This window comes from Microcaecilia unicolor, chromosome 4 (assembly GCF_901765095.1).
Source record: "Microcaecilia unicolor chromosome 4, aMicUni1.1, whole genome shotgun sequence".
NCBI lineage: Eukaryota > Metazoa > Chordata > Amphibia > Gymnophiona > Siphonopidae > Microcaecilia > Microcaecilia unicolor.
In genome coordinates, this window is record NC_044034.1 from 26,516,042 (window position 1) to 26,539,886 (window position 23,845).

Below are 23,845 nucleotides of genomic sequence, written 5' to 3' on the forward strand. Positions count from 1 at the left end.
GTGGAAGGAGATTGCTCCTGTCCCCTCTTGCTAGACCGAAAGGCTCAAGTATTAGGGAAAGGACATAGGCCAACCAACAAAAGACAACAAATCCAGAGGTTGACTGCAGATTTATTGAATGTCAAAATACAAGTAGACTCAAGAAATCTACTGCAATTAATCTCTAGATTTTTTTTTGTTTTTTTATTGGTTGGCCTATGTCCTTCCCTACTACTTGGGCCTTTCTGTGACATTTCGTAAGAAAACATGTGTCCCTCTTGCTAGACCACCAAGGATGGCTCCCAGGTAAGTCCTGGGGGTTCTCAGGTTGGTCTTGGGGGTGGGAGGTACATTGGGAGTTCCTGAATTGGGGGGGGGGGGGGGGCAGATATGAAGTGTATAGTGGAGGATCAGAACTGAGAAAGAGAGAGTTGAGGACTAAACAGATCCCTTTAGGGAAAGGGAAATGGGACTTGATACACAGCTTTTCTGAGGTTTTTGCAACTACATTCAAAGCGGTTTACATATATTCAGGTACTTATTTTGTACCAGGGGCAATGGAGGGTTAAGTGACTTGCCCAGAGTCACAAGGAGCTGCAGTGGGAATTGAACTCAGTTCCCCAGGATAAAAGTCCACTGCACTAACCATTAGGCTACTCCTCCACTGAAGGTCCTGGTTGATATTCAGTCGGGACCCATGAGTGCTGTATGCAGGTTTTGCTGAATATTGCCTGAGACCCGCATAAGTGCTGGTGGCCAGCTGGTGGCCCTGTCATTCCTGGATATTCAATGCTGGTACCTGGACATGGGATCTAACTTAAAACAGTGCTGACTGCCACCGGCTGCATATTGACTGGACAGTATTTAGACGGTTCAGTCTGACCCATTCATACAAAAGGCATATTGTACAGCATCTGGCATTATCATATGGCAGCTGTAGAGCATATTGTACACAGATGTTCACAGTTCTGAACACTTGCCAATCTTTAGAGTCGCTGAGAATGAATTTCTTTTGTTTCACTGTTTTGTGTAAATCCAAGTGGCGCTTAGATAGCATTGTGCTAAATTATTTCATGCAGTATTTGTTTTCTCAGTTTCATGTAAATATGTACAATGAATTATTGAGCAATGGAGATGAGCTACAGTCAGTTGGCGTTAGTTACAACAACAAAAAAAGGCAGCAGGGGGTCTTCGCCTTGCATTGTAGCAAAGGAGCCAACTTTGGAAAATGATTGCAGGGCCTGAACTCATTGACTCCCAACAAATTTCCCCTCACCCAGCAATAAATAGAAAAGTACATCTGGTTGTGAGTGACCAGCCTCTAGCTACGTGTCAAGAGCAGGGCAGGTAATGTGGGCATGGAGAAGACTCACGTGGCTACATTAAAATCTAGGGTTCTGCCGGTCTCTCCTCCCCCTCACCCCCTTCAGGCCACCCACACCACACTTTTCCCCCCTAACCAGTCCTCGCCAGTCCCTCGTTCCTCTTAGCCCATCTACACCACACTCTCTCTTCCCCCCTTTCTTTCATTTCCCTTAATTTCTTCTTCTTCTTCCTGTCTCCTCCTTGTATTCTTTTCTCCTCCCTTATCTCTCTTCACTTTAAAATGTTTCTCCTCCGGCACAGTCACAATTTGATGTTTTTATTTGGGGACAGGCAGTTTAATCGCTCTCTGCCTGCTCCTCTCCCTTCATCTTTTTAGTCTGCTCTGCTTCTCACTTCCCCTTGACCCAGTCTTCTGTTTCCCTCCTTCACTCCCCGGAAAGTTCCAGTCTACCTCTCCACAGCCAGTTGCTCTTCCATGCAGGTTTGGCTCAAACACCTCTTCGCTGCTTCTCACTTCTCACTGTCATCCGCAGGTGAGACTGCCTTTCATTGGCAGGTTTAACTCACCTATCAATTTGGAACTCCCAGTGGTGTACTGAGGGCGGGGCAGTCCGCCTCGGTGCACGCTGCAGGAGGGGTGCAGGGAGCAGCTGTGTAGCTATCGGCTCCGCTGGTTCCCTGGACCCTGCTCCCTCTGCTATTACTTCCTGTTCTGGGGCAGAGGGATCAGGGAACTGGCGGAGCCGACAGCTGCATGGCTGCTCCCAGCACCCTAGCAGGTAAGAAGAATGCACCGGGGGGGGGGGGGGGGGGGCTTGGAGATGATGTGCCGTGGGGGGAATGGTGATGCACCGGGGGGGGGGGATGCTACACCCGGGGGGGGGGGTGTCATGCTGCTCCTGATGGGGGGTGTCATGCTGCACCTGGGGGGGGGGGTTGTGCTGCAACTGGGGGGGGGGGGGCAGCGGCGATCCAACCCAGGTGGCAGCTGATCAAGGAATGCCACTGGTAACTCCTTATCTCACAGGATTGGACCTTCTCTGCTCTCCTTGACTCGAGGCATGTTTTACTTTTCTTGGACTGGTTCCCCATTCCCTGTACTCCCAACACTTCTTCTACTCACAGATTCCAGGCTAGTGGCCACCCCCTGCTTGTAGAGATTCTCTGCCACATGCCCCTCCCCCCCCCCCCCCCCCCCCCGAGCCTGGAAGCTCAGCTTGAAAACGTCAAAGATTACATGCAGAGTGGGAGAACGTTTCAAGGGTATGAGGCATGCGCTCATACTACGCCACTGTGTTCTGGCCTGCTTGTGCGAAACAAGCATCCAGCTCAGGGAATTGTGAAGACCTGGGAGGTGGCTGCAGAGCTTCCCATGAGCAAAGAGGGGAGCAAGGATTCGGCAATGAAGTAGGAAGAAAGCCAAGGAGTCAAAGAAGAAACACATAGAGCAGTGGCGTTCCTTGGTCAGCTGCCATCTCAATGAATCACCGCTGCGCACCACCCCGGGTGCAGTACCCCCAGATGCAGCGTCAACCCCCCCCCCCCCCCCCACGGTGCATCACCTCCAAACCCCCCCCCCCCCCGGGTGCTTTTTTCTTGCCTGCTGGGGTGCTGGGAGCAGAGGTGTATCTGGACTCCAGCGGTAGGGGGGGCCAGAGCCAGAGGGAGGGGGCACATTTTAGCCCCCCCCCCCCCCGCCGCCATTGCCAGACTCAGAAGAATAGGATGGAAGCTTTGCAACTTGCAGCCTGCTGCAATGGAAGAGAGGACCTTGGCTGGCAGGAGTTGGGGTCCCTTGCCAGCAAAGATCGGCGACGGGTTGGCGGTGGTAGGGGGGTCCAGGCCAAAATCTGCGGGGGCCCAAGCCCCTGTGGCCCCACGCAGATACGCCCCTGGCTGGGAGCAGCCGCACGGCTGTCGGCTCCACTAGTTCCCTGCTCCCTCTGCCCCGGAACAGGAAGTAACAGCAGAGGGAGCAGGGAACAGGCAGAATCGACAGCCACGTGGCTGCTTCCTGTACCCATCCTGCAGCGTGCACTCGGGGCGGACCGCCCCCACTGCCCCACTCTCGGTACGCCACTGACATAGAGTTTGTGAAGCAATAAGGCCCATGCTCCCAACCCCCCCCCCCCAAGAAACTCCATCAATGCTCTCCTGTCACCTCTTCCCCCTGCGTCTTCTGTGCTACTTCTTTAAGCTCGCTTTGCCCAGTGCCCCCACTAGGTCCAGCATTTCTCTCTTCTTTGGGATATAATACAGTAATAATAGTTTTATTTTTTGTGATAAACAAGAACAGTGTTACTGTCCATTCTCCCTCAGTTCAATTCCTGACCAGAGCTCCTCTCAATATCAGATCTGCCATTTTCAGTTCATGGTACTACAAGCTTCCACAGCCTCCTCCCCTTTCCCCATCCTCCCGATAAACTACCTTATTTACCCCAGTGGCTGCAAGGCTTGAAGAGAAGAGCAGATAGCAGCTGCCACCCCACAAGTGACTCAGCCCAATTAGCAATCTTATACCTCCCCCCTAGTGATACTTGGGTTTGCTCAGTTGTTGGGCGCAGCTGTTAATTTCAGTTGTTGTGGTTGTGATAGACACTTCTATAACTATGCACCTCTCTGTGAGCATATATGCAGCAAGATGTAGCACTTAGCACCTTTCCCTCTAAGCTGAGCAGAGTCCTCCACCTACTGTCCTGCCAGTGGGTGGTGCTGTTTCACTATCACTTTTTCAATAGTGAGGGACAGGCAAGTTCTGCGGGACTCCAGGGAACCTGCCTGTCCCTAGTGATTGAAAGCACAATATTGAAGCAGCATCCCCTACTGGTAGCAATTCAGTTGGGGGACTCTCGCTCAGCTTTAGGGGAACAGTGACACTTGGGTGTGTAAATGCCTAAAGTACTATTTTATAAGATTGAGCCTAAGGGCTACAGTATGCAAATGCAAAGGGGGCATACATGTGGGTGGGGCATGGGTGTCTCCCAGTTACATGCTCACAGCTCATGTCCTCATCTCAGCTTGCATTCACTTCAGATCTGTTCTCCCTTTCACAGACTATGTCCTCTTTCTCATCCTCTCTTGCCTTCATATTTCATGTCTTCCAGTTCTCAGGGCCTGTGTCTACTTCTCCTTCCTGTAATCTGAGAGCAATGCTTTCGTGTCTCCTCCTCTTTCTTAGTCACTGACCTCCCTCCTTCTTCCCCTTCTGCCCTTCACCATATTGTTGCTCTTATCCTTCTACTCCATAAACTTCATTCTCCTTTCAAACCAGCTTTCTGCGGGAGAGTGAAAGGAGGGGTGGCTAAAACTGATTAAGAGGGATTCAACTAGGACCTTGCCAGACCTCCCTCTTTCCTTCTGACTGTTCTAAGCAAGATCAGTCTCTCTTTTTCATCCATCATTACTTTGCTCCCCAACCCAACTCCACCAGTCCCCATAATATTTATTTATTTATTTATTGCATTTGTATCCCACATTTTCCCACCATATGGCAGGTTCAATGTGGCTTACATATTGCTAAAAAGGCAGTTACAAAATTTAGATTTGTAAAAGTCTAGTACATAATACAGAAGTACAATAAATGCTTAGGTTGATATATTAGCATATTGTGAGCGAGGTTAAAATTATTGTTTTCCATTTCTGAACTTTTCGTGATGTATGGTGGTGTGGGATTAGGCAGATCCAGGGAGGAAAGACTTCTTGAAAAGATGTGTTTTCAGTTTTTTTCTGAATTGTGGGTAGTTTTCTGTGAGTTTTAGGTCTTTGGGTAGTGAGTTCAAAGTTGTGTGCCTATAAACGAGAGGCTGGCGGCATGTGAAGATTTGTATTTTATACCTTTGCAATTGGGGTAGTGAAGGGTTAGGTAGGTTCTTGCTGTTCTCGTCACGCTTCTTATTGGTAGATCGATAAGTTCCGTCCTGTAATCTGGTGCGAGTCCGTAGATGATTCTGTGGACTATTATGCATATTTTGAATGTTATACGAGTGTTAATAGGAAGCCAATGTAAGCTTTTTAAGAGGGGTTTCACGCTTTCAAAGTGTGTTTTTCCGAAGATGAGTCTGGCAGCCATGTTTTGTGCTGTCTGTAGTTAAACATTAATGGGAGAAAACAAGCAATCCACCATGTCCATCACTGAAGCTGAATTGCTAACACAATAGGCGTGAGAACTATCTGCAAAGCTCGTTCTGATGAGCTGCCAGTCCCGATACATAATCTTATAACCACTACTTGCCTACACTGCTTTATATCTACCTAGCAAGTGTTCTAAGCTGGGAATGTAAATACTGTGTAATGTTATAAGCATAGTTTTATCTTCACTAATCCCAGCTTTAATTGATCCATTATTTTGAAAATATTCTTTGATTGTGCGTTCAGCTGGAAGCTCAATTATCTTTCCAAGGACAAGTTATAATTCACACAGGGGTCAATTCACACCAATTACGTTTGGCCCCTGGAGGATAAATAATGAAGAAAAAAGCCCAAACAGCATTCTTGTAAAACCAAGTATTCATAAGATATTTTTGGTTTAAAAAAACTGTATGTGTAGCACATGATCTGGAAAAAGTAATTTAAAGCTATTAGGTGGTGGAGTTACTACTACTACTACTACTTAACATTTCTAAAGCGCTACTAGGGTTACGCAGCGCTGTACAATTTAACATAAAGGGACGGTCCCTGCTCAAAGAGCTTACAATCTAAGAGACAAGTGAACGGTCAGTCCGATAGGGGCGGTCAAATTGGGGCAGTCCGGATTTACTGAACGGTAAGAGTTAGGTGCCGAACGCAGCATTGAAGAGGTGGGCTTTAAGCAAAGACTTGAAGATGGGCAGGGAGGGGGCTTGGCGTAAGGGCTCAGGAAGGTTGTTCCAAGCATAGGGTGAGGCGAGGCAGAAGGAGCGGAGCCTGGAGTTGGCGGTGGTGGAGAAGGGTACTGAGAGGAGGGATTTGTCCTGTGAACGGAGGTTACGGGCGGGAACATAGGGGGAGATGAGGGAGGAGAGGTAATGAGGGGCTGCAGACTGAGTGCATTTGTAGGTAAGAAGGAGAAGCTTGAATTGAATGCGGTATCTGATTGGAAGCCAGTGAAGTGACCTGAGGAGAGGGTTACCACAGAGTTAACACAGAGGCTTCTTTAATGCCCTTCATCCCATCACTAATTCTTCTTTTGATGTGCCCCTTATCTGTGACATTATAAGCCAAAGCTCGCATTCTGCACCTCTTGTATGTTTTTTTTTTTTTTAATTTAATCATTTATTTATAATTTTTCTTTTTACAAGGGTCACTTGCAAACAGTAATACAGAGATGACTGTACAATAATACAATATTAGAAGAAAACAATCTCAACTAGATAAATGGATTATATACACTCTTTCCCTTGACCACAAAATAAATAGGGAGAGTGAAACAAGACAAGGAGATCAATTAAACAACAGTAAACAAAGAAAACGTGGTATTAACCCGATTATCCCCAGTTATTATTTATCTGAATCATTGTTCCTCATTGATCGTCTGGTTTGACTTCTTCAAACCCAAGACGGTGTATAGTCAATTAATTTTGTTGGAAACATACTTATTGTCCAATATTAGTGGAAATAATACACCTGATTTCATTTTTTTCTCTTTTAAAACCAGAAATTATTTAACAATACAAACACTTGAACCTCTAATCCAATTCCCACTGATTAAGGTAATCCCAGTTTCACAGGCTTCACTCCTTTTGAATTAATATACTAAGAGGAATCATTTCAGAGGAAAAAACTTTAGGAGTCATACCCGGAACTCTGGGAAAACAACAATCTCGATATTAATCATCTGTAATAATATTCATTTTGTTCAAATGTTTCTGGTCTATTATCATTTTCAAAATCTTAACCTTCCTACTCCTGTAGAACTTAATTTGCTGAACCTCTTGTATGGTTTTAATCATTCCACTGGATGTCCAAGCTGTGATCCTTCCCGAATGTTGGCTGGGGAGTGCCTATGGTTTTTGATCAGCTTTTTCTAAGGTACCACCTGCCGATGTAAAGGTAGAGGAAAGACTACATCATATAGAGAACTTCGTTGGCTCAAAACTTGATGTCAACAAGTACATAGGAGAATGGGGCATATATGAAAAAACTAAAGGCTGTACTGTAATGATGGGTTATGTCTTTCTGAAGCAAGAAAGAGGATCCTTAGAGAGAAATTCAGACAATATATTTTTAAGCATCTAAACTAGAGGGTGGGGGGGGGGGGGGTGGTACATGACGTCCTTTGATTGGTTGATCAGAGAACTGGATTGAGGACATGCGCTGGATGTAGTCTGCTTGAATTTTAGCAAAGCCTTTGATTTAGTCCCTCATAGGAGGCTCATGAATAAACTCAACAGATAGAAGTTAGGACCTAAGATGGTGAACTGGATTAGAAACTAGTTGGCTGACAGAAGACCTCCGGAGGGTGGTGGTAAATGGAATTCAGTAATCAGCACTGGAGCCGATTCTATTCAATGTCTTTATGAGTGGCATTGCTAAAGGGTTAGAAAAAAAAAGGTTTGCCATTTTGCAGATGGCATGAAGATTTGTAACAGAATGGACACAACAGAAGGAGTAAACAACATGAAAAGTGATCTACAAAAATTTAAAAAATGGTCTAATGTTTGCCATTTAAAATTTAACGCAAAGAAATGCAGAATGATGCACTTGGGGTGTAGAAATCCAGAGGAGCGAAAGAGGCTGATATGAAAACATTTATTTGATTAGTTTTAAGCCAGGAAATCTAGACGTTTTTCCTGCTTGATTACGGCTGTGAGATGGACATTTTTTTTTTTGGACGTCATGTGCAGGATGGTCGTTTTTTGAAAATGCCCCTCCACATCTCATTAAAGCAGGGGCGTAGCTACGGGTGGGCCTGGGTGGGCCCAGGCCCGCCCACCCAAGCGCACACACACTGCAGCAGCGCGTACCACGGCAGAGATGGCACGACACCGGGCACCCACTCGCGCTCTGGCTCTGCTCTCCTCTCTCCAGGTTCCTTCCAGCCCAATTTCTCAGGCCCACCCACCACCACCACCCAAGCGCACACACTCACTGACTGCAGCAGCCTAGCGTACTACACGTCGCGCCGTTGCGGGCACCCGCTAACTGCCGCTCAGCTGATCTATCATTTCTCCAGTTGCAGCCTGCAGGTCGCATCATCAGCGCGTCATTGTTTTCCATCCTACGCGGACGGACGTGGCTGTGCGCGGCGGCGGCCGTGCTCACCCTTGCTCTCACTCCGCTCAGCCTCAGCTCCGTCTGCTCGCTCGTGGTAACTCAACTGGCGTCTGACGGGCGGGCATAGCTGCACGGCACGCAGGGTTAGTGCGAGCCTTTGCCTGCCCTGGCCCTGGCCTGAAATGTGGGAATTTGGGAAAATTGAAATTCAAATCGAGAATTTGAGATCCTCAGGGTTTTGCGTTAGTTGGGGGAGGGGCAATGATGAAATGTTTGGCCCACCCACTTTGTTCTCAGGCCCGCCCTAAATTGCCTGTCTGGCTACGCCACTGCATTAAAGATATAAAAATACTTGAATTTGTTCAGAAGAAAGTGATAAAAATGGTATGGGGTCTGCAGTAGAAGATGTATGAGAAGAAGAACCTAAGCAGTGTTTCCCAAGTCCAGTCCTGGAGTACCCCTTGCCAGTCAGGTTTTCAGGATATCCACAATGAATATGCATGAACTGGATTTGCATACGCTGCCTCCATTATATGCAAATCTCTTTCATGCATATTCATTGTGGATATCCTGAAAACCTGACTGGCAAGGGGTACTCTAGGACTGGACTTGAGAAACACTGCCCTAGAGGAAAGGCGGGACAGGGAAGGTCTGACACAGATGTTTGAATAATTTAAATATAAATCTTTTTCGGAGATGGGGAAGCAGTAGAAATAGAGGACGAACTAAAGTTGCAAGGAGGTAAACTTAAGAATAACATCAGGAAATACATTACTGCCCGGTTAACGCGTGAGACCTTACTGCTAAGTCAATGGGTGGCGGTAAGGTCTCAGGCCCAAAATGGACGAACGCCAATTTTTATTTTGCCGCATTCCATTTTCAGCCAAAAAAAAAAAAAAGACCTCTTTTGCATGTCCAATACATGCGTCTACACTAGTGTAGGCCACTTTTCGGCGCACCTTAGTAAAAGAACCCCTTAATGATTCAATCACACAAACAAACTTTGGCTTGATATCTCTAGTAACACAGCCTTTAGAAGTTTTTTTGAATTTACAGACGTGTAACGTATTTAAAGTTTTCAAGTCCTCTTCTGCAAGAAACAACAAGTGGATGAAGGTTACTTGTCACGGAAAGCTCAACAACTCAACAATAGGAAATGGATATTAGCTCAACATCTTGGCAGGTCTATCACTCCCCTCTAAGCCTGGGCTTATATTGAAAGTCTCTTGTTATAACATATTTTCCTGATCCCAGGAAGCTTACAGACTTATGTTTTCTGGGGGATGTCCAGATTCTATAGTAGACCTCAGTTTCCTGGTTACCCTTCTAGTCGATACAAAATTACAATAGTATGTGGGGAAAAGCCTCAAAGAGCTCCCAGATCAAATATCAATCTGTCGGAGCTAAAACAGACCAACTGGTCTTCTCTTCATCATAGGCAAAATCCCCTTCTGGGCAGCCCTAAAAAGATTTTTTTGGACCGCAGTAAATTTTCTAAATTTTTTAATTTTTTGAAGTTAAGAATTTTTTAGAAAAAAAGCATGTTAATTTCTTTAACATACTTAAATATAATGCAATGCACTTCGCTTTATTGCTTGATATTCAGTATTACTACTGCTTCATGCTGCGCTGTTCCCTGTTGGGTTACCCTGAGCCGACGTTGGCCAGCATGAAGCAGTAGTAATACTGAATATCAAGCAATAAAGCGAAGTGCATTGCATTATATTTAAGTATGTTACAGAAATTAACATGCTTTTTTTCTAAAAAAAATTCTTAACTTCAAAAAAATAAAAAATTTAGAAAATTTACTGCGGTCCAAAAAAACCTTTTTAGGGCTGCCCAGAAGGAGTTTTTGCCTATGATGAAGAGAAGACCAGTTGGTCTGTTTTAGCTCCGACAGACTGATATTTGATCTGGGAGCTCTTTGAGGCTTTTCCCCACATACTATTGTAATTTTGTATTGAGTGGAAGTTTTTGCATTTAGAATTTGTTCTTATCTCCACACCACCAAATATATTTGTTTACCCTTCTAGTTGTACATGCAGATCAATGAAATTAAGATTGCTATCATTTTAAGTCAACTTTTATGCTCTTCTAAGTTGTTTTCTCAGAAAAGTAGCATATGCAAAAATATAACTAGTAAAGACCATACAATGAAATACTAAATCAGGATGCAGTTGTAGCAGAGCTCCTCCGTGTAAATATCCCATAACATTACAGGCCCTGTTTACTAAGCTGCGCAGTAGGCGTGCTAACTTTTTAGCGCATGCTAAAAATTAGCACATGTTAACAATGGAGACACCCAGGGCTTTTTTTGAAGGGGAACTTGGGGGTACTTAGTACCGGCACCTTTTCCATTGTCTGCTAAAATTGACCCATGGTCCCCAAAGTTTTAATGAAAGAGCTCAGGCTCTAAGCAGAAATTCTGCCTTGTCATAGATTCTGTGGCTGGTTGTAGGGGGCCTGCCTGGCTTTTGTGTGGTGGGTCCCTCAGTGATCACCCCATCCATGAAGGGTGGCCTGGTGTTTGAGTGCCAGCACCTTTTTTGCTAGAAAAAAACGCACTGGAGACACCCATTATATTCCTATGGGTGCCTCTACCATTAGTGTGTGCTACATTTCAGGGCACACTAATTTTTAGCGCAAATTAAAAAGTTTCCGAGCCTACATTTGATAAAAGAATAAGCAAGAACCATTCACATGCATCTTGGATCCTGTGTCGTTTCTGGCACCCAAAACAGCTGACAATGCACGACTGAATTTTTCTGTCTCCCTTCTGGGCAATAAAGAATTCTATAGGATTACCATATAATGGAAGTTGCCACAAAATAACGTAAACAAAGCAGCTTCAAAAATCCCTGCCTTGATCAGAATGGATTCTGAATGACAGCCCCATAATGCCAAAAACATTTCTTTCTTTTGCATTTCTTGCTACGTCGTCAACATCTTCCAATGTTTTCTGCATAAGGTCCAACCGGTCAAAGAATCAATGATGAAAAATGTATTTTCAACATTTTTACCATATGTTTGCAATGAAACAAAACTGAGGCAAGCTAGCTCTTCCAACCCGTTGCTTGACACAAGAGCTGATCTCTTGGGAAGCATCACATGCTTTCCGTGTACTTCCCATAAGTATTGAGGTAATGTTCAACATCTGCAGTCAATCGGAACCAATCGAATTTTATCTTTGCTTGTTTCTTTTGTCCTTTTTAATCTAAGAAGCCGTTCATGCAAGGATTGTAACGCAGCCTTACAGAACAGATATTTACTCGAGTAAAATGAACATTTTGGGTAACATAACATAAAAATCCTTGTGCTATAGCCAAGGTCTCTCATTTTTATAGCGGTATAGCTGGATGAGTAGGTTTTATTTATATATTACATTTGTACCCCGTGCTTTCCCACACATAGCAGGCTCAATGCGGCTTACATAGTAACAGTAAAAAGAATTACAAAGTCTTTAACAAGATTATACAAATTGTAGTAAACGTAATAATAGTGGGGTTAATGGATAAGTAAATTGAACATAGGAGGGATTGTGTGTAGAGGTAAATGAACGTTAGGAGGTAGGCGTAGGGAGGATGGAGAGGAAAGGATAGGGGGTAGCAATACGGAGAATGGGAGACATGGTCAATGTATAGCAATCATCGGTACAGAATCATGTGGGTAGGCTTTAGTTAAGTTGAATCATTGGGGTAGGCTTTCTTGAAGAAATGGGTCTTCAATGCTTTTAGCTGAAGCAACTGGATAATGTTTGTCTTTATCCCGCCAGATATCACTCAACCCCCCCCCCCCCCCCACACATCTCTGAACTTTCTGGGGGGGGGGGGGTCTGTTTTGTGCATCTAGTAACTAAAGTAATGTCCAAACATGTGAAACTAATTTACACTTATGCAATGCAGGGGTGTAGCCAGACACCTAATTTTGGATGGGCCTGGGCCCAAGATGGGTGTGCAGAAGAACTCCGCCTTCTCCCACAAGTGATTTGGTCTCTCCGTCTCTCGCCTGCATGCCATGTGATCTCTCAAACATCCCCCCTCCCCTGCATACCTTTTAAAATAGCAGCTTTTCACCGGCAGCGAGCAGCAACTAATACACACTGCTCATGTTGGCCCCACAGCCTTCCCTCCGATGTAACTTCCTGTTTCCGCATAGGCGGGAATACAGCAGAGGGAAGGTTATGGGGCCAGTGCAAGCAGTATGTATCAGTTGCTGCTCACTGCAGGCAAAGATCTGCTATTTAAAAGGTATGCAAGGAGGGACAGTTGTTTGAGAGTTTTCGGCTGGTGGGACTTGGGGATCCATGTCAGCCACATCATAGGTGTGCTGATACTAGGTGGGCCTGAGCCCAAAGTGGGTGGGCCTGGGCCCACCCGAGCCCACCCTTGGCTACGCCACTGATACAATGGCTTCCAGAGGAAATGGGGCGTAGCCAGACATCAGATTTTGGGTGGGCCTAGGGAAGAACTGGGTGTGCACCTATTGTTCTCCCCCCCCCCCCACCACCACCCCAAAAAATCTCAGCTGGTGGGAAAACGCTTCTTTCCACCTTATCAGTCTGCGTCAGGCATGCGCTAAAAACTGAACATACGCAGGTGCCGGTATCGTGGAGAGTAGCGTTTTCGTAACCATCTGGAGGAAGTCTTCAGCTGGCCGACCTTGGGATCCCACCAGCTACCACTAAACGTGTGCTACTGTTGGGTGGGCCTGAGCCCCAAGTGGGTGGGCCCTGGCCCACCCAGGCCCACCTGTGGCTATGCCACTGGAGGAAATTCCAGCTAACCAATATTTTAGGCAAAATCGGGAGCTAATTTGAACAGGGAAATAACGGATGTACCTGAATATGTGATTTATCCTGAGCTCAGGTTTGAAAAAGTTGAAAATCCAAGATTAACTATAGACTGAAGTTGTATGTAGGCCAATATTTATTTATTTATTTTAACCCTTGGTCCCTAACTTAAACAGTTTTGGGCCTTGATCTTCCTTAATCATCCATAGCTATCCCAGTATGTTTATGATATTGTATTGCAAACTTGGATTCTTACAACAAATTACTTTCTTATGCAGGGCTGGTGGTTGGGAGGTGGGGATAGTGCTGGGAAGACTTATACGGTCTGTGCCAGAGCCGGTGGTGGGAGGCGGGCCTGGTGGTTGGGGGGGCGGGGATAGTGCTGGGCAGACTTATACGGTCTGTGCCTGAGCCGGTGGTGGGAGGCGGGGCTGGTGGTTGGGGGGCGGGGATAGTGCTGGGCAGACTTATACGGTCTGTGCCAGAGCCGGTGGTGGGAGGCGGGACTGGTGGTTGGGAGGTGGGGATAGTGCTGGGCAGAATTATACGGTCTGTGCCCTGAAGAACACAGGTACAAATCAAAATAGGGTATACACAAAATTAGCACATATGAGTTAGCTTGTTGGGCAGACTGGATGGACCGTGCAGGTCTTTTTCTGCCGTCATCTACTATGTTACTATGTTATTATGTATTATTCTTGGTTATGTATCCAGTACTGTTTATTGTAAGCCACATTGAACTCAAACTTGTTTGGGATAATGTGGGATATAAATGTTACTAATAATAATAATGATAGAAACCCCTTCTCCCCTGTGCTCCCACTGCTGAACACCTAAATTTAGGGACCAATTTTTGCTAGGTGCCAAAATGTGATCAGGGTGTGATCAGGAAAATAAGGGGCTTTTTTTTTACTAAAGTATGGTAAGTAATAAATGCGTGAATTAGCACACAATAACTGTTACAGCACAAGAGCGATAACTGTAGCTGTTCTTGCATGACGTTGCGTGCACTAATTCACACATTAAGGCCTCCACTGGCCCCTGTGCCTTGCATTGAAGAACTCTGCCATATATTATCATGGGCTTTCATTCTGCTGTCCTCAAGGGAGCAACCAGTTTGGTTTTCAGGATATCTGTATGGAATATACAGGGCTGGTGCTATCATTAGGCAAACTATGGTGGGGAGGGTGGCAGATAGTGCGCACCAAAAAACCCTTGCGGAGGCAGCTTCTGATTCCCAATCCTGATATTATTGCTGCCATATCTCCCCGGGACCTGCAGTGGTGGCAGCACTGGAGATAAAACAAAAATAAAGAGCAGCACAGGGCCTACACAATGCACCCTAAAAGTCCAGCCAGGCCTACTCCAATGCAAAAAGAAAGTCCGTGTTGGAGAGGCAGACACAGCTGGAGATTCAGGGGCACTGTGCCACTTTTCGTTTTTCTTTTATTCCTATTGCTGCCACTGCCGCAGGGAGATAGGATGGAGCAGAGGCGTAGCCAGGTTGAACCAGGTTGACGGCGCAGGGGGCGTGAGAGCGGACGGCGCACATTTTCAGTGCAACACAACGAAAAAAAATAGGCGCCAGCAGAACTCCGTTTGGGCCGCTCCCCTGGCACCTCACCTAGCTACGCCACTGGGATGGAGGTAGGTCTGGTGCAAGGCTACTAAGCAAGTCTGTAATAGGCAGGGGCACAAGACTTAAGGTTTGCCTAGGGTGCAAAATAGCCTTGCATCAGCCCTGTGAATTTACAGTGCATGAGATTTTTTCAGACTTGCCTCAAGCATAAGGAGTAGCCTAGTGATTAGAGCACCAGTCTTGCAATCCAGAGGTGGCTGGTTCAAATCCCACTGCTGCTCCTTGTGATCTTGGGCAAGTCACTTAACCCTCCATTGCCTCAGGTACAAGATTGTGAGCCCTTCTGGGACAGAGAATTATCCAGTGTACCTGAATGTAACTCACCTTGAGCTACTACTGAAAAAGGTGTGAGCAAAATCTAAATAAATAAATATATGGAATGTTGCTACTATTTGAGATTCTACATAGAATATTGCTATAGTGGAGGAGTAGCCTAGTGGTTAGAGCACCAGTCTTGCAACCCGGCAACCCAGAGGTGGTTGGTTCAAATCCTACTGCTGCTCTGTGTGATCTTGGGCAATTCACTTAACCCCCCATTGCCTCAGGTACAAACTTAGAGTACCTGAATGTAACTCACCTTGAGCTACCACTGAAAAAGGTGTGAGCAAAATCCAAATAAATTATTTGAGATTCTGTTGCTGCTATCTGAGATTCTACACGGTATGTTGCTATAGTGGAGGAGTGGTCTAGTGGTTAGAGCACCAGTCTTGCAATCCAGAGGTGGCCGGTTCAAATCCCACTGCTGTTCCTTGTGATGTTGGGCAAGTCACTTAACCCTCCATTGCCCAGATTGTGAGCCCTCCTGGGCCAGAGAAATATCCAGTGTAACCAAATGTAACTCACCTTGAGCTACTACTGAAAAAGGTGTGAGCAAAATCTAAATAAAGGCAGCCTGAAAACCAGACTGGTATTGTGGCCCCAGAGGATTGTAGTATGGTTTTCCTGCACTATCCCTAGTGCTTGCAGGACCATTTTTACAAACTCAAGCAAATACTTTGTTTTGCTACTTCTTTATTTCTATGTCATCTGGAAAATCATTCAGATTTTTCTAACAGGCAAATCATTTAAAATGTTCTTATCCTCCACGGTGAATTGTTTATGGTCATGGTCCGAAAAATGTCATTTTCATGAGATTTAGCTTGCACCTGTGAGGCTTTTATTCATTAATCCAATGTGTTAAATTTGGAAGTTAATCTCTTGAGAATAACTTTATTTACATGGCCATTACTTGTAATTATCATGGTTTTTTTTTCTAAATTCTTGGATCTCTCTGAATTTGAGTTGCTGCTACAGCTGCACTCTTTATAGCCCTAGGTAGAATCTCCTCTTGTGGATTTGACATACTTCCTTTCTGTGGTGCAACCAAAGCAGTTTATATTTATTATATACAGGTACTTTCTCTGTCCCTAGTGGGCTCACAGTCTTAGGACTCCTTTCACAAAGCCAGGCTAGCGAAAGGGCTGCTGAGAGGGCGGAGCAGTAGGGGACAAGATTCCTAGTGCCCAGCCTCCAAGGGGGGGGGGGGGGGGGGTCTGTCTCTCTCCTGACTCCTGCTCCTGTATGTCGGGACCATGGTGATTGCATTAACGTGATAACCCAGATCCTAGCACACAGGAGCAGGAGAGTAACAGACCAAGGGAGGAGAAGAGACAGGAAGGTATGGGGAGGGGCATGGGGCGGCAGCCACAGAGGCCCTGCCCCAGCCCTGGCTCTGTCTCTTGGTGGCCCTGGCTAGCAATTCTGGTGCACTAACCACTAGGCTACTCCTCCTACTGTCTAGCTTGAAAAAATCAGCACGATCATACCTACACCTCCACTACCCAGCCATCAGGGGACTCAAATTCAAATCCTCTTATGCATCTAGCTTTTCCTACTTAAGCGCACAACTATGGAACGCACTATGAAAAGCAGTAAAAACTACGCTCGACCACCCAAATTTCCGGAAAGTACTAAATGGAAAACAAACGAAGCAGATCGCAAAAATAAAACAGTAATTTATTATTAAAACCTGAAGTTATATATACATAAATAGCCCGACACAGGCCGTGTTTCGCCCGACAGGGCTGCTTCAGGGGCTATACAACAATCCTTTACTCACAAGTTTAATTGATAATATTGGATATGTGCTGAGATGAACTGAAATTTCATACATAGGAGATCACTTTAGAAAAACAGCTCTATCAGAGATGCCAAAAGAGTATTGACACAACGTCAAATGATCAGTCTCTTATCTCTGAAATAGCCCCTGAAGCAGCCCTGTCGGGCGAAACACGGCCTGTGTCGGGCTATTTATGTATATATAACTTCAGGTTTTAATAATAAATTATTTTTGCGACCTGCTTCGTTTGTTTTCCATCTTGGAGCTTGCAGACCGTTTGCCCTTGGGTTTTCTCGGAAAGTACTAAAGACAGACCTGTTAAGCGTACCCCACCGACCCAACATAAAAAAAACCTGGATACCTGCGACACAACGTAACCAAAGACCGTAATGGACATATCCTAACTCTTCCTCTCCCTGTCCAACTTCCTCCAACTGTATTTACCATACATGTAACCTATTCTACCACAATTTCACCTTGTATTTGTTCAAACCGGAATCGGCTAACGCCGTTTACTACTACTACTATTAAACATTTCTATAGCGCTACTAGACTTATGCAGCGCTGTACAAATTAACATGAAAAGACAGTCCCTGCTCAACAGAGCTTACAATCTAAATTGGACAGACGAACAGACAGCTAGGGGTGGGTACTATGTTACGGTACTATGTAAGCCACATTGAGCCTTCAAAAAGGTGGGAAAATGTAGAATTTTCACTATGCTTACCCTGACCCTATCCCCTGATTATCTCTATCTAGCCTAAAACTAGCACCTCCTCCAACCACCTTACCTCTTCTCCTCATATTATTACCTACCTACACATCTCCATTACTCTGCATCTCCTTTACTACTACTACTACTACTACTACTTAACATTTCTAAAGCGCTACTTTACTCTGCTAAGCTTAGCCTGTACTCTCTACACTTTACTTTGCAATCCTACTACTATGTAAGCCGCACTGAACCTGCTGTGAGTGGGAAAGCGCGGGGTACAAATGTAACAAACAAACAAAATACAAATGCAACAAATCAGTGGCGTTCCTAGGGGGGCTGACACCCAGGGCGGATCGCTGATGCACCCCGCTCCCCCGGGTGCAGCGCCCCCCCCCAGAACAGCGTGACACCCCCCCCCCCCGGCGAAAGAACCCCCGATCCCCCGGTGAAAGAATCCCCCCCGGGTGCACGCCGCTGGGGGGGGGGGTGCCGCGCGCCTGCCAGCTCTTCGTTTTCATGCTCCCTCTGCCCAGGAACAGGAAGTAACCTGTCCCGGGGCAAAGGGAGCATGAAAACGAAGAGCCGACAGGCACGTGGCACCCCCCTCCCAGCGGCGTGTACCCAGGGCGGGCCGCCCCCACCGCCCCCCCCCCCTTGGTACGCCACTGCAACAAATAAATAAATAAAAATCCAATATTGTTCTTTTCAGGTAACAGCATTCTCCCTGTTGCCTGCTCTTTGAGTAGACCCCACATGGTCAATTATCATCCACTTGAGTGAACTCCAGAGAACCTGCCTGTCTCGAGTGATTGAAAACACAATATTGAAGCACTGCTCCCCACTGGCAGCAATGCAGTTGGAGGGGGGGGGGGGGGGGGGGGGGGGGGGGGAATGTGTTGCCCTCCCAGCTCACCCCTGGGGCCCTCCAAAAATGGAGGGCTGGCTACACCCCTGGTTTCTAGCCCTGACGCATGCAGTGTGCCAAAACATGGCCACATCAGGTTTCTTGAAGGTTTCTTCCCAATAAAGTGCTCTGTTGACACCATAATCATTCCTGGTTTTACATCGTTTCGTTTTTTCTGTGTGGGTTTTTGGGCGGTCTTTCAGCCGGCAGGGGGTGGGGCTAATGGCGTCAGAGGTGGGGTATGTGACGTTTTGGGCGGGGTTTGCTGACGTATTGGGTGGGGTGATGACGGCGGGGGCGGGGGTGATGACGGAAGGGGTGGGGCTGATGATGGCGGGGGCAGGGGGTGATGATGGCGGGGGCAGGGTTGATGACGGCGGGGGTGAGGTGTGTGGTTTTTGGGCGGGTTTTTGACAGTTTTGTATGGGAATTTTTTTTTTTCATCTGGCAACCTTGGAGGGAATGATTATTCCCTGAGCAAGAGCAGTTCAGGGAGGCCCCGATATAGAGGTTTCCACCAGAGAGGCCCTGGGAGGAGAGAAGCCTCCCTGGAGCGTAGGTCTCCACAGTATAGTGTGTAGAAGTTATCCGACCTGATATTGCATAGGCTAAGCTTTAACCTTCATAAGGTTATCAATAGAAATCAAACAAAAAAAAACATGGAAAAGAAAATAAGATGATACCTTTTTTATTGGACATAACTTAATACATTTCTTGATTAGCTTTCGAAGGTTGCCTTTCTTCGTCAGATCGGAAATAAGGAAACTGTTCTTGAGGACTGCTGGGAGACAGACCTGTGTGGTAAAACCTGGCAAGTAGATGTGTATATATGTATGTACTGTGGGGTTAAAGCCAGAACAAAGCGTGTGTAAAGATTGCCTCTGAACCTAAGAAAGACTTTATTCTTTATGTTGCTACACTGTAAAGAAACATGAGTCAGTAGTTGTTTAATAAAGGAGTCTGTTTCACTTCTCCTTTGTCTGGCTGTATATTGATGAAGGCCTCCTGCCCCAACTCAGTTCACCGAATCACACCCTCATGTAAAGCCCTCACTAAAACCAGCACTTTTGAAAATGCTATGCATGCCTTCGAGCTACCCAATGGGGAATTTTTTCCTCCCTTAAACGTGTATTCCCGTTGTAAAATGGGGAATTTGTGTAGATTTTTGTCCCATCAAGGGCACATCCAAGTCACACCCCATCACGCTCCCTTCAAATCTCTACAAGGTGTGGTTCTCCAAGGGTAAATTGTGCCTTTCTGAAAGCATCGTTTATACGTGCACACAATCTAAATGTTTCAATGGTGCTATTTACACATGGAAATCCTTCTAAAGAAACCTCCTATACATATATTTTTTAAAAACCCAAATAAAGATTACCTACCTTGTGATTCTTGTCAGATAGCTTCTTTTGTTCACCTGAGGTTGAGAGACTGTGGTTAATGGACTGAAAAGAAACACCAACAGAAAATATATTTTTGAGAATAGATTCAAATTCTTGTAAGACAGCCAAGCAGTTTCCAGAGTTTTGTGTATAAAAAGTTATTATATACTTATCTGATACATTCATAGTAACGATAGTAACATAGTAGATGACGACAGAGACCTGTATGGTCCATCCAGTCTGCCCAACATGATAAACTCATATGTGCTACTTTATGTGTATACCTGACCTTGATTTGTATCTGCCATTTTCAGGACACAGACCGTAGAAGATTGCCCAGCAGTAGCCCCGCCTCCCACCACCAGCTCTGCAACCCAATCTCCACTAAGCTTCTGAGGATCCCTTCCTTCTGAACAGGATTCCTTTATGTTTATCCCATACATTTTTGAATTCCGTTACCGTTTTCATCTCCAACACCTCCCACGGGAGGGCATTCAACATATCCACCACCCTCTCCGTGAAAAAATACTTCCTGACATTTTTCTTGAGTCTGCCCCCCTTCAATCTCATTTCATGTCCTCTAGTTCTACCGCCTTCCCATCTACGGAAAAGGTTCGTTTGCAGATTAATACCTTTCAAATATTTCAACGTCTGTATCATATCACCCCTGTTTCTCCTTTCCTCCAGGGTATACATGTTCAGGTCAGCAAGTCTCTCCTCACACCTGAAATTCTCTGAGGGTTCCTTTTACAAAGGCGTGCTGAGAAATGGCTTGCAGTAATGTAGGCGCGGGTTTTGGGCATGCACCAATCCATTTTTCAGCGTGCCTGTAAAATAGGCCTCTTTTTTTTTTGCTGAAAATGGACGTGTGGCAAAATCAAAATTGCCACACATCCATTTTGGGTCTGACACCTTACCGCCAGCCACTGACCCAGTGGTAAAGAATCCGAGTGGTAATGACCAACATGCGTCAAATGCCATTTGGTGCGCATCTGTTACGCACATCTGAAATAAAAAATATTCTTCAGACGCATATCGGACGTGCGCCAAAATGAAATTACCGCAAAAGCCACATGGTAGTCAGGCAGTAACTCCATTTTGGCACACATTGGGCGCACGTAGACGCTTACACAGCTTAGTAAAAGGGGCCCTGAATGTTCCTGAAGAATTCTTGTAAAAATTAAGCTAGAGAGAGGGAGAGGAAATAGTTAACACTAAAGGAAAATAAAAAGGGGGAAGAAAAAAAACAAAGATAAGAATGTAAACAGTGAAAAATAAGCTTTACCCCCAGGAAAAATTCACCTTTGAAGGTCTGGTATTCATCCTGAAATAAAGACTACTTAAACAAAAAGACAAACAATTCTTTTTAAAAATATTGTGAGCAGTTTGGTTAGTAACTACGTAATTTATTAAATGTTCATAATAAATAAAACGAAAAGTTACTCTGCAATTTGCTGCTATTGATTTATTGAGTTTAATTATATTACTGGCAGTTTCTAAAACAAATATTTCAGCTAATTAAAAGTTTGAGGCAAATTTTCAGTATGGCCATCTCAGTATGGATTCTTAAACCAAGACGAAAAATGACCGAAATTGTTCACATACTGCTTCACAATAATAACCACCAGTGAACAACCAATCGATCCACACTCAACTTAGTAATAGGAGGAAAAGACCTCAGATGTCGTAAAGTATTCTTACCTGTCCCGTCAATGACGGGTTAGGACTGGGGGCTTTCAGGGGTCCTTTTACAAAGGCGCACTGAAAAATGGCTTGCGGTAGTGTAGGCACGGGTTTTGTGCGCTCACCGATCCATTTTTTAGCGCGCCTGTAAAAAAGGCTTTTTTTAAATTTTTGCCGAAAATGGACGCACGTCAAAATGAAAATTGCTGCGCATCCATTTTGGGTCTGAGACCTTACCGCCAGCCATTGACCTAGTGGTAAAGACTCATGCAGTAACCAGGCGGTAATGACCTACGTGCACCAAATGCCACTTGGCGTGCATCCATTTTGCGCGCCCGAAAATAAAAAATATTTTTCAGACGTACGTATTGGACACGCGCCAAAAATAAAATTACTGCAAGAGCCACTCGGTACTGGGGCGGTAACTCCATTTTGACGCGCGTTGGGCGCACATAGACGCTTAAGCAGCTTAGTAAAAGGACCCCTCAGTGACTATTTTAATCATGGGTCAAAAACCTCCTGTTCTACCAAATCTTTTTCAAAATCATTGTTTTTCATAGCCAGTGTTTGACATTTCTCTAATGCAGTTACTTAAAGTTACTTCCGTTTGCATTCTCTTTAGTCTTCAAGTAATTCTTTGTAACTTTCAGCAGCTATAACCATTAAACATACTGCGGTGACATCTGAAGCAAGTAGATCCTGACAGGCACCTGTTTCACCTTAGTTCCATCAAGAGATCTTCAAGAAAGGTCACTTGCAGTGCTTGCTATCAATATGCTACTCTGCAAGTCAGAGGCGTAGCCTGACACCCAATTTTGGGTGGGCCTGGGCCCAAGATGGGTGGGCAGAAGAACTCCGCCCTGTCCCATAAGTGATTTGGTCTCTCCCTCTCTCGCCTGCATACCATATGGTCTCTCAAACATCCCCCCTCCCCCCATACCTTTTAAATAGCAGATTTTCACTGTCAGCGAGCAGCAACTAATACACACTGCTCATGTTGGCCCCACAATCTTCCCTCTGATGCAACTTCCTGTTTCCGCATAGGCGGGAATACATCAGAGGAAAGGCTGGTATGCAGGAGGGACAGTTGTTGGGAGTTTTTGGCTGGTGGGGCTTGGGGATCCCTGCCAGACACATCATAGGTGTGCTGCTACTGGGTGGGCCTAGGCCCATCCAGGCCCACCCTTGGCTACGCCACTGTTGCAAGTGATCTATTACTGTTGAATGTGGATCGACTCGTTCTCTCAGTATGGATATATCTTACTCACAGGTTACTGCGTCGCAGATATTTATAGGGAATTCAGGATCAGATTTCCCAGAGGCAGAGGAAAGACCATGCTACTTCCAAAGTGGCAGCCCCTGTCAGTTGACTGGTGTTGCGGTCAGCATACCTTAGAGGTGGCATCCTGCTTGTTTTAGGCCCAGGAAAAGTCATTGAAAAACATGGGAAGGGAAATCTTTCAAACGCTGTAATAATAATAAGGGATCAATCAAATGAAAAGCAGAAGCAAAAATCTAATGATGCTGCTAAGACAATATTTATTACTACTACTTATCATTTCTAAAGCTCTACTAGACATACGCAGCGCTGTACACTTGAACAAGAAGAGACAGTCCCTGCTCGACAGAGCTTACAATCTAATTAGGACAGACAAACAGGACAAACAAGAGATAAGGGAATGATGAGGATGATAAAATAAGGGTTATGAACAAGTGAATAAGGGTTAGGAGTTAAAAGCAGCATCAAAAAGGTGGGTTTTTAGCTTAGATTTGAAGACGGCCAGAGATGGAGCTGACGTACCAGCTCAGGAAGTCTATTCCAGGCATATGGTGCAGCAAGATAAAAGGAACAGTGTCTGGGGTTAGCAGTGGAGGAGAAGGGTGCAGATAAGAGAGATTTACCCAGTGAACGGAGTTCCTGGGGAGGAATGTAGGGAGAGATGAGAGTGGAGAGGTACTGAGGAGCTGCAGAGTGAATGCACTTATAGGTTAATAAGAGGAGTTTGAACTATATGAGGAAACAGATAGGAAGCCAGTGAAGTGACGAGGAGAGGGCTAATATGAGCATAACAACAATGGCGGAATTTGTGAAGAGTACGAGGACGTGGGGGCGGGGATGGGTAGGGAAAGAGAGAGAAA